The sequence below is a fragment of the Hoplias malabaricus genome, chromosome 8 (assembly GCF_029633855.1).
Source record: "Hoplias malabaricus isolate fHopMal1 chromosome 8, fHopMal1.hap1, whole genome shotgun sequence".
NCBI lineage: Eukaryota > Metazoa > Chordata > Actinopteri > Characiformes > Erythrinidae > Hoplias > Hoplias malabaricus.
In genome coordinates this window covers 30,440,834-30,454,012 of record NC_089807.1, presented here as the reverse complement: position 1 = coordinate 30,454,012, position 13,179 = coordinate 30,440,834, and the positions used below count along the sequence as shown (strand labels likewise).

General features: G+C 40.7%; 1 long non-coding RNA gene across 1 annotated transcript; it reads right to left on the bottom strand.

Annotated features, from left to right (window-relative positions):
* Window positions 1-366: 366 nt before the first annotated feature.
* LOC136705137 (uncharacterized) lies at window positions 367-12,807 on the bottom strand. Its single transcript, XR_010804015.1, has 4 exons — window positions 12,734-12,807; window positions 1,354-1,470; window positions 917-1,008; window positions 367-498 (listed from the first exon to the last, which is right to left on the bottom strand). It is a non-coding gene; the product is annotated as an uncharacterized lncRNA (long non-coding RNA).
* Between the last annotated feature and the right edge of the window lie 372 nt (window positions 12,808-13,179).

Sequence of the window (13,179 nt, the reverse complement as noted above, 5' to 3'; positions counted from 1 at the left end):
AAAAGCAGCTTTACAGGTGCATTTGGGTTGAACTATTAAAGTTACAGACAGTGGCAATGTTCCCTCATGTAGATGGTCAAAGACGCAAAGTCTGTGTTTCGAGAAAGGTTCATAGTGAGAAAAAGCTATTTGTCAGTTCTCTGGCAAAGTTATTTTAGAGTTTGCTGCAGGCATTAAATTCAATATTTGTTTATATGAACAATACACATTCAAGTTCATCAGTGTAAACACTGGAAATCATTTCTTTGTATATTTCAGGTATATAAAGGTTCAGGAGAATCAACACACCACAGGTTATTAATTAAATCATTTTTGAGGTATAATTATTATTATTATTTTACTTCTAATTTACATATCACTATATGTGTCCCATACTCATACCTGGAAGAATCATGTAATACGCTTTTAGACACCCCTAAATGGACCAAATCATATCTGATCTGCCAGAGTCACTCCTGTCACTGGTCACATCTTCATGAAGGTTTCAGCTGTGTAAACCTGACAAGGTGAGACAATGTAGGATTTATGGAGATTGGTTTGACATCAATAAAGTTTATTGTTTCATCTTAATAATCTTTTATTGTGGCTGTGGTGGTTTAGTCTTTTGCCTTTTATATTGATTATACTTGCCTTTTATATTGACTCGATTTTATATTATGCACCCCTTTTGTTTTTTCACTTAGGGATTCAAGGATTTTCCCTTGGTGGGCAGTTGAACAATATTAATCTATGTGTACTGAACATTGTGTAACTGTATTAGTTCAAACGTGTGACTACTTTCCTGAAGTCAGATTAGATTTCATTCAAAGAGTCAATAAGGACCTTAAGATTTCAGGTCACTGAAGCAGATGCCTGTGCTGTATTGCCTTCCCTTTAAAGGCAAAGTTTTTATAAAATTCAGAAAATGTTTCCTCACCATTTTTTATCTCTCCAGGTCTTTGGTATGTTGGAAAAAAGCTCAGGTTTTCGTACACAGCTCTGGCTCAGCAAATGGGGGAAAACCTAAAGCTGCAGGAATATAAACATATACTGAACATTTTACAAAACTAAACAGATTGAGTCACAAATGGAAGTCAATGTATTTTGCCCTATGACCAGTTAGAGTATGTGTAAATGTGTGCGTGTGAGTATGTATGTGTGCATGTGCAAGAGTGTGTGTGTGTGCGTGTGTGTTTGGCAGTCCCCCTGAGTCCGAATTAAGGTGTCTCTCCTGAGAAGTTATAACAACTGTTTTATTTCAGGGTGTGTTAATAGCTGTGATTTTTAAATTGAGATGTTTAACGGGGTCAGACACCCCTGGCAGCCAGCACACAAGTTTACTGCCTCTGAAGTTATGGGTCACCATACACTCACTGCTTGCACCAGGGTCCGACAGCAGGGACATTAACTCGCGCAGAAGATGTCACAAGCTGCTTGGCGGCAATGGGCTGTTTGGCAGGCGTTGCGAGCGCTTCTTGTGCTCCTCGTGGGCTGTAAAAATAATAAATAATCAGGCATAAAAACCTTGTGCAGCTTCCAATCAGTAGGACGCTTATATACATGGCATCGTTTATGTCTTCATGCTTGACCAAAGCCAGCCTGCTGTCTGCTCCCATATTGACCATCCATCCTTAGTACTAAATATAGCTGCTTGGTCTTTCACTCCATAGCAGGGCTGGCTAGTTCTGGTCCTGCAGGGCCTTAGGCTGCATTTTCATTACAGCAAATCAACTCGCTTCATCCGCCAACTCTTGTTCCCTCTGGAGAATTGTGCCAGAATGTGAGCAGCTTTAGCTCTCCAAAGAGTTGTGGGGTTTTTCTGAGCCCCATGAAACACAGATTGCAACAGGACTCTTACCTATTTTAACTTGCATTAATTCATTCATCTTCTGTAGCCACAGGACGCTGGTCCATCACAAGGAATCACGCACACTCTTGGAATTACTCACACACTTACACTTATGGGCAATTTCACCCAGCCAAGGCACCTGACAACACGTTTTTGGACTGTATGAGGAAACCAAAACACTCATGGATTATAGGAAGAACACACCAAACTCCTCAAAGACCCAAGTGATCTGAGGCAGGGATTAAACCCACAACCCAAACCATACACACTTTTTATTATTGTTCTACAAGGGTTCAATAGTAAAGATATTATATATAACCTGAACACTAGAAGAACCTTTTACATGATTAAAGCGTACTTTGCATTGTGAAGGGGTTCTTCAGACTGATGTGCTTTAGAAAATGGCTCCTCTATTGTTTTTGTTTGTTTTTTGGTTCGGTTTTTGGTCCTATATAGAATCGTTTTCTAAAAGGTAGTATATATAGAACCATCTATAGCATATTCTCTATCAATGTGAAGAATGCCTTCACAATGCAAAGAACCCTTAATAATCAGGCAAAAGGTCCTTCAAGTGTTCAGGATACTATATAGAACACTTTCCTTTAATAAAGAACCCATGTAGAACCTTCATTTTTAAGACTGTAGCGCTCATACATACATAAACACACTCGCACATGTTTAGCAACTGCAGAGAACAAGAATAACTTGTACTCCAGTTACGTTTTCCTGCTTCATTGTGTGTCTATGAGTGTAACAGAGGATGAAAGAGTTGAAGCAGCAGTAGAGTCACAAAGTGAAGAGTGTACAAATGAAATACTGATAGATTTGTTGTTACACTACTCTCACATGGACTCCGGAAAATGTCCAGAGAATCAGGTCCACATATTTACCAGAGTTGTCCTTTCATGTAGCGTTCAGCCGGAGATTGTCCATGTCAGATGGATTCTCACAGCTGGAAATATTTGTAGGAGACGCAGCATGAATTCACTCCAAGTCCTCTAGAACAGTGGTTCTCAGTCTTTTTAGACCAAGTACCACCCATTATCAAATCAAAACCACTTATCAGTTTAGTGAAAGGGCTGAGCCTAGCCATGCAGTGGAAGGAACCAGAATAGTGAGCTTTTTCCATTTTGTTGTGGTACTTGGCCGTGGTCTTGTTGTCTCTTTGGCAATTCTTATAGTTTACATGCTTTTACATTACACAGTCACTGTCACACAGCTCTGTGGTTGTGGGTTCAAGCCTGACTCCGGGTGACTCTCTGTGAGGTGCGTTCTCCCTGTGTCCACGTGGGTTTCCTCCAGGTGCTTTCAGTTCCCACCTTGCGCCTAGTGATTCCGGGTAGGCTCCGGACCCACCATGACCCTGAATTGGATAAGCAGTTACAGTTACAATGAATGAATGAATGAAAACTAGCATCGTAATATCTTTTGGAAACTTGGGTGGCAATATTCTTTATTATGGCTGTGCACTGCTTTATATCTTTAAGATGATTTTTGCCCATGTTTATTTTTTTTCATGTATTATTTTTAAGTGCATTTTCAGATGTCCTCCACTGGGCAAACATTACTCTCAAACATTACTGGGTTTATTCACACATGCGCTCACTCTGACATTACCTGGATTTGTACTACCGTCCTGGCTGGATAAATCAATGCCTGATAGATGTGTTAGTAAAATATGCGTGCACGCATCCAGCTCCTCCGGGTAATATGGTTCTGGGTTCCCGTACATGTCTGAAAGGGACTTTAGTGTTGAACCTGAAACTGACCAATGAATAAAGTGTAGTGAAAGGCAAATCTGACAGGAACTTTAACCCTTGTGTTGTCTTGCGGGTCAAAAGTGACCCACTACCATGTTTAGCTGTAGAAAAAATACCTTAAACTATATTTTTCCAACTTGAAATTTTATGACTTTTCCTAAAGAGACCCCTTCATTAGAAAAAATGATACTTTGTTTTTGTTTACGTTTCCATGTGAGCTCTACACCACTAGGGTACAAAGATTGTCTTATGGGTCATTTTTGACCCGTGAATTATAAAAGCATTTAAACACCAGAAAAAAAAGTTCAAAGGCCACACACAAACTCTCTCTAATACACACACACACACACACACATAAAAGAAACTCCGGCCTAATAACACGTGATCAGTTCTTAGGTCGGAGTTTCTTTGATGGGACCCTGAATCAAAGTACCCCAGTTGGTTGCTTGCTGAAGCCATGAATAGACATTTCAGTGCCCAACAGGTCCTGGGTGAGATATTTTCAGGAGCTCTGGAGGAACAAGAGGATGAAGATGTATCTGAAGAGGAAGATGGGGAGGAATGCAACCCAGAGGATGATGCATCCTCAGATGAAGAAGAAGAGGAAATCCCTCACACTGACAGAGAGACTTTTTTGTCAAAGAACGTCAAAATTGCATGGTCCTCATCAAATTCAGACAGCAACCAGGGAAGAACAGCAGCATCAAACATCATAAGGATGACTCCAGGGCCAACAGGGTATTCGGCTGCCCATGTCCAGGACATTTTATCCACCTTTCTCCTGTTCATCACACCAGCCATCGAAAAAATCATCCTGGAAAACACAAATGGAAAACATCCTGGAAAACTGGAAAAAAATGGATGAGATTGACCTGCGTGGCTACATAAGGCTTTTGATGGCAGGAGATCAACCCAACCTGGATGTCAGGGAAGAAAAACAAGAGAAGGATGTTCCTTGAGCAGTTGAGAAAGGCTCTTGTCACCCCGTGTATTGAGAGAAAGGAGCACCTGCTCTGCACAGAAGCCTCTGCAGACATTGTGGAAGCTGTTCAGGGAGTTGCATCTTGTCCTGATCCACCTGAGTCTGCAGCTGGGTCACTCAAAAGAAAAAGGTGCCAGTTCTGCCCCTGGAAGTAGGACTGCAAGACAAAAGCTGTGTGCTGGACATGTGAGAAATACATCTGCAAAGCCCATTCTCATGTTCGCACATACTGTCCTACATGTGCTAAATAGAGTTTATGTTGAATATTGTTCAAAAAATCAAGCAACATTTTGCTGTTTTGTTAGTGTTATGAGAGAAAAATTTTTATAATTCACTTCCTAAAAAACATAAAATAAAAACTGTTGATAAAAAAAAATCCAGATTGTTGACTGTCTTTTCCCTTTCAATATAATTAATTCAGAAGTAATAACTTCACATTTATATTATAGAAATAATAAACCTCTACTGTGTAAAAGAAAACTGTTGTGACAGTATAATCTTTTTCACTGGTGATCTTCTTGTATTATGTAATAAGCTTTGGTAGGGCGGGTCATTTTTGACCCATAGGACAAGGGGAGTAAACCGAATGTTAAGATCGCACAAGGGTTAAAGTATCCCCCTTTAAACAGACTAGTACATTTGTTTTTTTTAAGTAAACGCTGTGCAGTAAATGAAGAGTCTCCTGCTAAAATTAAAGCTGATACAACTCAGTAGTGAATGAGGTGTATTTAAGCAGGGAAATCACCAAAATGTGCTGGACACCAGGCCTCGAGGCCTGGAACTGGACACCTCTTCTCCAGCCAGACTGCTCTAATCACGGTATCCACTGTTGGTTTTCCTTGCTTCCGCATAAAACTACAAGATTCACAGACTGGTGCCTGTGTGTGTATTGTGCAGGTGCATTAAGATTGATGCTATCGTGTATTATTATGATTGAGCTGTGAGCGCTGGGCCGACAGGCTGCGGTTTGGGAGTGAATTGCTGCGTCTGGAGAGTTGTTAAGGTGTAGACGGTGTTCCATTTCGGCTCTGATGAATCCGACCTCATTGTGGCAGCGTGGGGAGGACACAGAAAGCAGTCTGGAATTGCCCTGCGATCGCATTTCGACGTGCGGCTTGTTGATCCGCTGATTTATTGCGCTTGAGGGTGGGGGGGAGGGATATAATGTAAAAAGATAACATGGCAGTGGAGGGGATGAAGCGAGGGGCAAGAAGAGCAGGGCCTGCTCACAATGGCCGAACGCATTATCATTCCTATCTTAATCCAAGCTGCTCTCCCCAGTCACATGGAGCCGTGTCTTATTACTGCTCTGCTGGTTCGTGTGTGTGTGCGTGTGTGCGTGTGTGTGTGTATGCGCGTGTAGGTGTGCGCGCGTTTCCACTGGAAGCCACAGTCTTACACTGCCCTCTGCAGCAGCTACAAGGTCCAGGAATGCCTTCAGCCTGCCATCAAGCCAAGGACATTCCAAATATGTCGTAACTTGCAGCTTGCCAAAGCCAAACACAGCTCAGGTAGCACATTGCCAAATTTAGCCTGGCCTCTTTTCACAAACACGCACACTCATTCACACACACACATAAAAACAAAACTACAGTTATGAATCAGTGAAAGAACTTTCTCTCAAGACACAATGCCTGTTAAAACTCACACTGCCGAAATATTTATATTATGAGGGATATATTCCTCTGCAGTAACTGCTTCTAATTTCTGTGTTGTTTTTGGAACATTGTGGTGAGGATCTGACTGCATCTCTTAAAAGAGCAATAGTGTGGGTAGATAACAAAGGAATTAAATGGTGCATTCTTGAGAATTTTCACTGTTTAAATGGAACACTAGGTAAGATTTGAGTTTTTTGCTCCTGGGGAACCCCGCAGCCTAATTCATTTATACAGCACTGTACTCAAATCAATGTGGAGGGGGAAAGAGTGGGCAGTTTACTACCCTCTTCCAAAAGATATACAGCACTAATTCTACGGTGCTGAGGCCGAACAAGCAATGACAGAGGCACTGTTCTCCCTCTTACATGTCAGTGGATCATCACAATGATTTTGAAGGTGTAATTTTAAGATATTTTAAGTAGTGTTTCTTCAATATCGCTTTGAGCACTGTGACCTTATGCTCCAGAAATGTCCATGTGTCTTCTTGCTTCTCTGTGTAGGCTACACAAGCTGCATGTGCACAGTCGAACATCTGTGTCCACTATGGGTGCATCTTAAATTAGTTGAATTCACTAATTATAAGAGGTATCCAACATTGTGGAAAGGGTAGGTGACTGGACTAGGCTCTGGTTTTGGTTTACACTGACCTCCAGCATCACTGCTTAAAATAGCATGCAGCAGGTTATATATCATACTCCTCAATGAGAATCTTCTGAGGAGTGTGAGCATTTTTTTTAATAAAAACAATTGTAACACAATACCCAACATGTCCCCTACAGTAGTAAAGTCTCCCATAGCAGAACAAAGGCTGAACAGCTGCAGAGAGAGAGAGAGAAAGAGAGAGAGAGAGAGAGAGAGAGAGAGAGAGAGAGAGAGGCTGAAGCAGAAGCCCGAGGCCTGTCCTTTACTCTTGTGCTAAACCACAAGCTCTCCACAATCCTCTGAAGCTTTCAGACAGTCTTTCTACTTATAGAAAAACCTCAAACTTCTCATGGTTTCCTCTTCTCCAGTTCTTCAAATCCATTCTGAGCTGAAGAATCTTGTGATGTCATTTACTACATAGCTTCACTTAAATTCTCACGTGCTATACCAGTTCATTATTACTCTGCATGTAAAGATTTGCATTTACATTCTGTATTGACACACGGATGTGTGTGCTGTGTACTGGCCCTTTTAATCTTTAATGTAAAACAATGACAGTATAAAGACGTTCTGCTTTTTAAATCAGCTAAGATCTCTCACTGATCTGTGTACACAAATGTAGTATTGAGTGAGAAGTTTAAATAGCAGCCGGGTTTATTGAAGAATTTTTTTCTAGTACAAGTGAGCGAGATAATTCATGTGAAACATGACGCTGGCTTTGACACTAACATCTACAGCCTTAAAAATGTGACCACATCTCAGATTAGTTACCCTGTAGCTTTTATGTTTAAGTTATTTACTATATATTGAGTTCTTCTTGGCGCAGCCTATAATATAAAGTGTTCCTCAGAAACGCACGTCTTCTCTTTGGCTAAACATAATGACGAGTGGAAAGTGGTCATTTACAGAGCTGGAAATATTGTGGTTCCCAACATGGAGACGTCTGTTCTCTTTGAACTCTGCATCCAACTGAATGTCTCTTTAAATGGAGGAAAGCAGCTGATGTTGATGACTACTCACTCAGAGGTCAGACATTAGCAAAAGCAGCTCTCATTTGTCAGAGATACTACTGGGGTTTTTGTTTAAATGTGGTTCTTAGCTTTTCTAGAGGCAATCAGAGTTCGTCTGCCACTAAAGCAGATAAAATCTATTTCACCAATCCCTGACATTCCTTTTTCCCAGTCAATCAGTTGAGATATGTTTAGTGCAGACTTACATATTTTAATAAATGACCGTTGCCGGGATTTGTAAATTGTGTAAAAAGGGGACAAGAATAACTGTCAACACTGCATGGAAAAGCAGTCTTAATATGTTTCCTAAATCTAATCATAAACTTAAACCTAACCTTAAACTTAACCTTAAACATAGCTCTTGCCCCTCTGCCGTTGTATGCTTAGCTGAACCTATGTGTGCTTTTAGGTCCTTTACACCTTTATTTGCTACACAAAACATGGGAATTTCTTTTTTAATTCATCCGAGAACTTACATTTACGTTTCGGCATAGCTGCTCGAGATGAGGGTAGGTACGTGAGCTTTGCCTGACGTAAACAAGGACTACTGACGTGCAGACTGACCAATTAAATGTTTACAGAGAAGGTTATCGACCAATAACGGTAGCGCTACAGTTAGACCATCCAATCAGAAGATTTTAGGCTACTTCACCACGCCCCCTTCTCACTCAAGCGAACCAATCGGAGTAGGGGAGGGCGGGACTAGTTTGTGAATGAAACGCTTCAATTCTATGTAAGCTCTAGAAAAACAAAATCCTGGACGTTTATGAAATTCCGCCCGGACATTTTTTTAAGTCTAAAAAAGAGGACATGTCCTGGTAAAAGAGGACGTCTGGTCACCCTAGTTTTATATATACATTTTAGACCTGATACCAGATTGGTCTGCTGTTTTAAGGCTTGGTGTCTAAAAGCCTCACAAAATGAACCTCATTTTTATCGCCAGAATTTTGTTTCTGTCAAAAACCTGTCTGTTTCATGTTTAAAACCGGTCTAATGTGTTTACAAAGCCTCAGTGTCTGTAACTGGACGAAAAAACAATGTCTCTCTCCAGTATGCTAGGCTCTCTCGATCTCTGCTTACTGCAAAGAAACGGCATCTGAAGTTTTTTTTAGACAATGGAGAGAACTCCAAATGTTAAAAAGCATGAACTGAGATGAGGATGTTGCTCAGTTCCTGCTGCATAGGTGGATAATATTGCTGTTACAGATCACATAAGGTGAAAATGTCTCCAAATTCAGGAGACGGCAAACTGCATAATTGAAAGTACTACAAAACAAGGCAACTTGTTACAAATGAGTATCTGTGGATATTTTACACAGTGGATAAAAATCATACAGACAAGTTCAACTTCAGCCACTTACAAGCAACCAACAGTCAATTTTTTCCCTCAAACATATCATTCCACTTTAAATGACGCTGAGCTTCTGAACGTAAACCAATTATAGATGTCCCATTTAAAAGGGAATTGTTACAAAGCGATTTCCAGGTTGTAGCGCAAAGTAATAAAGCTGGACATAAGGGCAGTGGGAATGAAGAAATATGGAGTTCCAGTAGCATGTTTTAATTAGGTTTTTTCTTAAGGCCCAAAAGGGCCCACTGCCAAAGGTGATCTCATGAGAATGAATTTGAGTTGCTTTCTTCACACCAGTGCACTAAAAACCACAACTTTTAAACTTACAAATAATAGACACAAAAATTGATATTGGTTGGAGTTGGTGCACTAATTCAAGCACAAAGAGTCACAGCTAACACGTTCATCACCAAGTCCTCCAAAAGAAACACTCATTCTCCACACTTCTCAGAGATTAGTGTCGCATATGGAGCGATCAACCTTTCGCTATTTCAATGTATCATCAAATAATGGCGGTCTGGGCGTGAAGAGTGCAGAGAGGTTGAAAGGAAAGCTGTTAGTCTGTCTGCCACAAACTCGCGCTTCTCCACCGCTCTTTCACTGTGCCGATGGCTTTGTCGTCTCCTTTGAGAGCTTTCAGGAGAGCTTTCATCCAATTTTATAGTTGAACAAAGCCCACAGAGCTTTGTTCAAAAAACCTTAAAGCCGCGACAGAGATCTGCAGGGTCGCACAATATGTGTTAGGGGAGAAATGGAAACAGGGGTATAATAGAAAACTAGACACAAACACATGCATTTTGGAAATATGCAAATGCTACTTGAAGCCTCGAATGAATTGCTCCTGTTCAAAAGTGTGTTTATTTTTTTGCCAAATGGAGCTTGAGGCATTTCATATTTTTGATTGTTCATATTTTTACCCATGGATCCTCCTCTATGGAATCAATATCCTGACAGTAAGGGATGCAATTCCATTTTTAGGGAAAAATCCCTCCACTGTTAGCAAAATTGAAAGCCGCCATGGATGAGCTGGGTGTAGCTGTGTGGCTCATATAAAAATGCTGAAATGGAATGCTGTAGGTGGCATCATACAAAAGATATTGACATAAAAATATGGCCTTTCGGATTCAATAGAGGAATTAAAAATGAATGTACTGTATGTCATTGCTGTACAATTGTGAAGAAATGAATGATTAATTTTGGAGTATTTCTGAGCGTTTATTATTTTGGTTTTAGTCGACCGTCTGAGTTTGGGGGTCCTAGAGGGCTCACTTGGTGGTGGCTTCCTGTGTCTTTGAGGAAGCAGGTGTTCCTCCAGAGGGATACACTAAGGAGTGAACTTGGTAACGGCTAAAAATTGGGGGAAAATTTCAGGCAAAATATTATCTTGTTTTAGTAATGGCTGCATTCCTTACTGTCCCAACATGAGATTTTTTTTTTGTTTTGTTTTAAAGAGTGATGCCATGTGTCCAGCACAGCTTTCTGTTGGAGACCCATGTGAAGCTGGAGGCAGAGCAGCAGCCGGCCTCCCAGCTGCCAGTGTGGAGAGTCTTGTTAAGTGGCCGAGAAATGTGGCCATTTCAGAACTTAATTGGGGCCCGTAAACAGGCCCTCGTCACAAACCGCCTGTTTATGTTCCCATTAAAAAGGGCCCATCGCGTCGGCAGTGGTCGGCCTGATGACCAGCGCTCCCTGTGGGCCGGTAAAGGTCAGCGGAGTACCTCACCACCTCCTCCTTCTTCAAAGAGGCTTCTGAGATCCATGACTGCCATTAAAACGCACTTGACATAAAGTAAAGACACAGCCCCAGTCAATCAGGGGTGATAATGGAGATGATTAGGAACTTGTGTTTGTGTGGAGGGAGTGAGGAGGTGTTTAGACAGTTACAGCATTTGGCAGACACTATTTTCCAGAGCTATTCATATGACAGGGTTAACAGTCTTGCTCAAGGACACTCACTGGCATAGCATGGTGTTCCTGCCTAAGCTGGGAACTGAACCATAGTGTTCTGTGTGCAGGGCAGCAGTGTAACCCACACAGAAAAGCAAGAGGAACAACTAGAAGTGAAAGTGATTAAACGCTTAAACGCTTGAATTATCTGGCTGCTGGGACTGCAATTAGGTGCTAAGCTAAAAAGGATATGTGAAGCGCATCCAAGGCCCCGCAACAAATTGCTTTCTCATTGAGATTTTACACCACAGAGGGGGGAGTTGTAAACTAGGGTAAAAGACTAGAACAGCACACAGACTGGACAGTTGCCAAATATCCATAGGGCATTAGCAACCAACTGGTGAACCTCATTAAAAAAAGTAGAGAAACCTATAACCATTAAAAGCCCATTAAGCAGCATGTAATTTTGTGGAACTAAATAGCAGAGAGTAATCAAAAGCACATGAAACCCAGCTGGGAAACTAAGCAAATTGTTTCGATTAGGGGAGAATGCATCATCAACAACGCTGGCTTATTTTTATTTTATTTTTTTTTCCAAAGTCCATTTCTTCTCACCTCTCTTGTTGCCTCTCTCTCTTTTCCAATTTCCTCACTAATTACACAGATTGATGCAATGACGGGCAACTGTGCGTGACCTAAATATCTATTTTACAAGTTTGACTTGTGTTGACAGATACAAATGGGTAAAACTCCAAATCTCAAATATAATATTTATCACAATATTAACATGTTGGACATCTTCTAAAAATGTAGACCAAATACACCAAAGGTTAATTACTATACAATATTACATTTTTTATCATCCAAATATAATCTATACATGTGCACAGAGTATGCACTCAAATTCACAAGGAAAGATTTCACTGGAACAATAACAATTTTCTCACCACAAAAAATGAATGATATTTATGTGTTGTGTCATGAAAACATTCTTGGGGCATTACCACCTCAAGCATTTAAGGAAGCAGAAAGAGTTCAACAATAGAGTAAGAAGATTTTAAAATAATAAATAAATAAATACTCTGTGCTGAACTGCAAACATTAGAAAAGTGGAAGGCTTGTAACAGTTGCAAAGTTAGAAAGTTTTCAGTTCCACACATTCATTCATTCATTGTCTGTAATCCTTATCCAGTTCAGGGTTGTGCTGGGTCCGGGGCCTACCCAGAATCACTGGGTGCAAGGCGGATAAAGTTCCCCACTTGGGGTGTTTATTTATTAAGAGCAGCACTCTGATCTACGGTGTCGGATCCAATTCAAAATTCGCAAGAGGAGAAAATAATTGTGTTTGAGGAAAAACCACGACAGTGAAGACAGTGCCCCAAACATTCTCTCCCTGCACGCGAGGGAAAGTTTCTGCGTTTGTGTTCTGACAGGTAGTCACCATACCACACAATATACATCCCAAAACACAGTGAACAGGAGGCTATAACACATTTAATGTACATTTAATGCATACACATAAACACTTGAATTAAACTTATTATAGTTTTGCTTACATTGTGACGTCCATGCGGTCGAATATGTTCAATTAAAGTAATAGCATGAGTATACGCACCTGATAGCGTGGCTAAGTTATCTGGGATTATAAATGAAGGTTTATTGAACTTGTGAAATAATTCTTGATCCCTGAAAAAAAATTAAATAAATAAAATAATAATAATAATAATAATATATATTGCTCCTGGGGCTCCACCTAATGTAATTTTTACAGCACTGTACTAAATTCAATGGGGATGCGGAGGAAGGAGGTTGGTTTTCTACCCTCTTCCAAAAGTTACATAGTGCAAGTTCTGCAGTGCTGAGCCCAGAGAAGCTATGACAGTGGTTCTGTTTTCCTATTTCAGGCCAGTGGAGCATCTCAGCGATTATGAAAGCTCCTCAAATATCTGTGCCTGATTTCACTGTAATGCCAAGCCTGCAATCAAATCCTCACAGCAATATTCCATCATCTAGGAAATGTTTCCAAGTAGAGTAGAAGCAGTAACCGCACCAGAAGAGGAG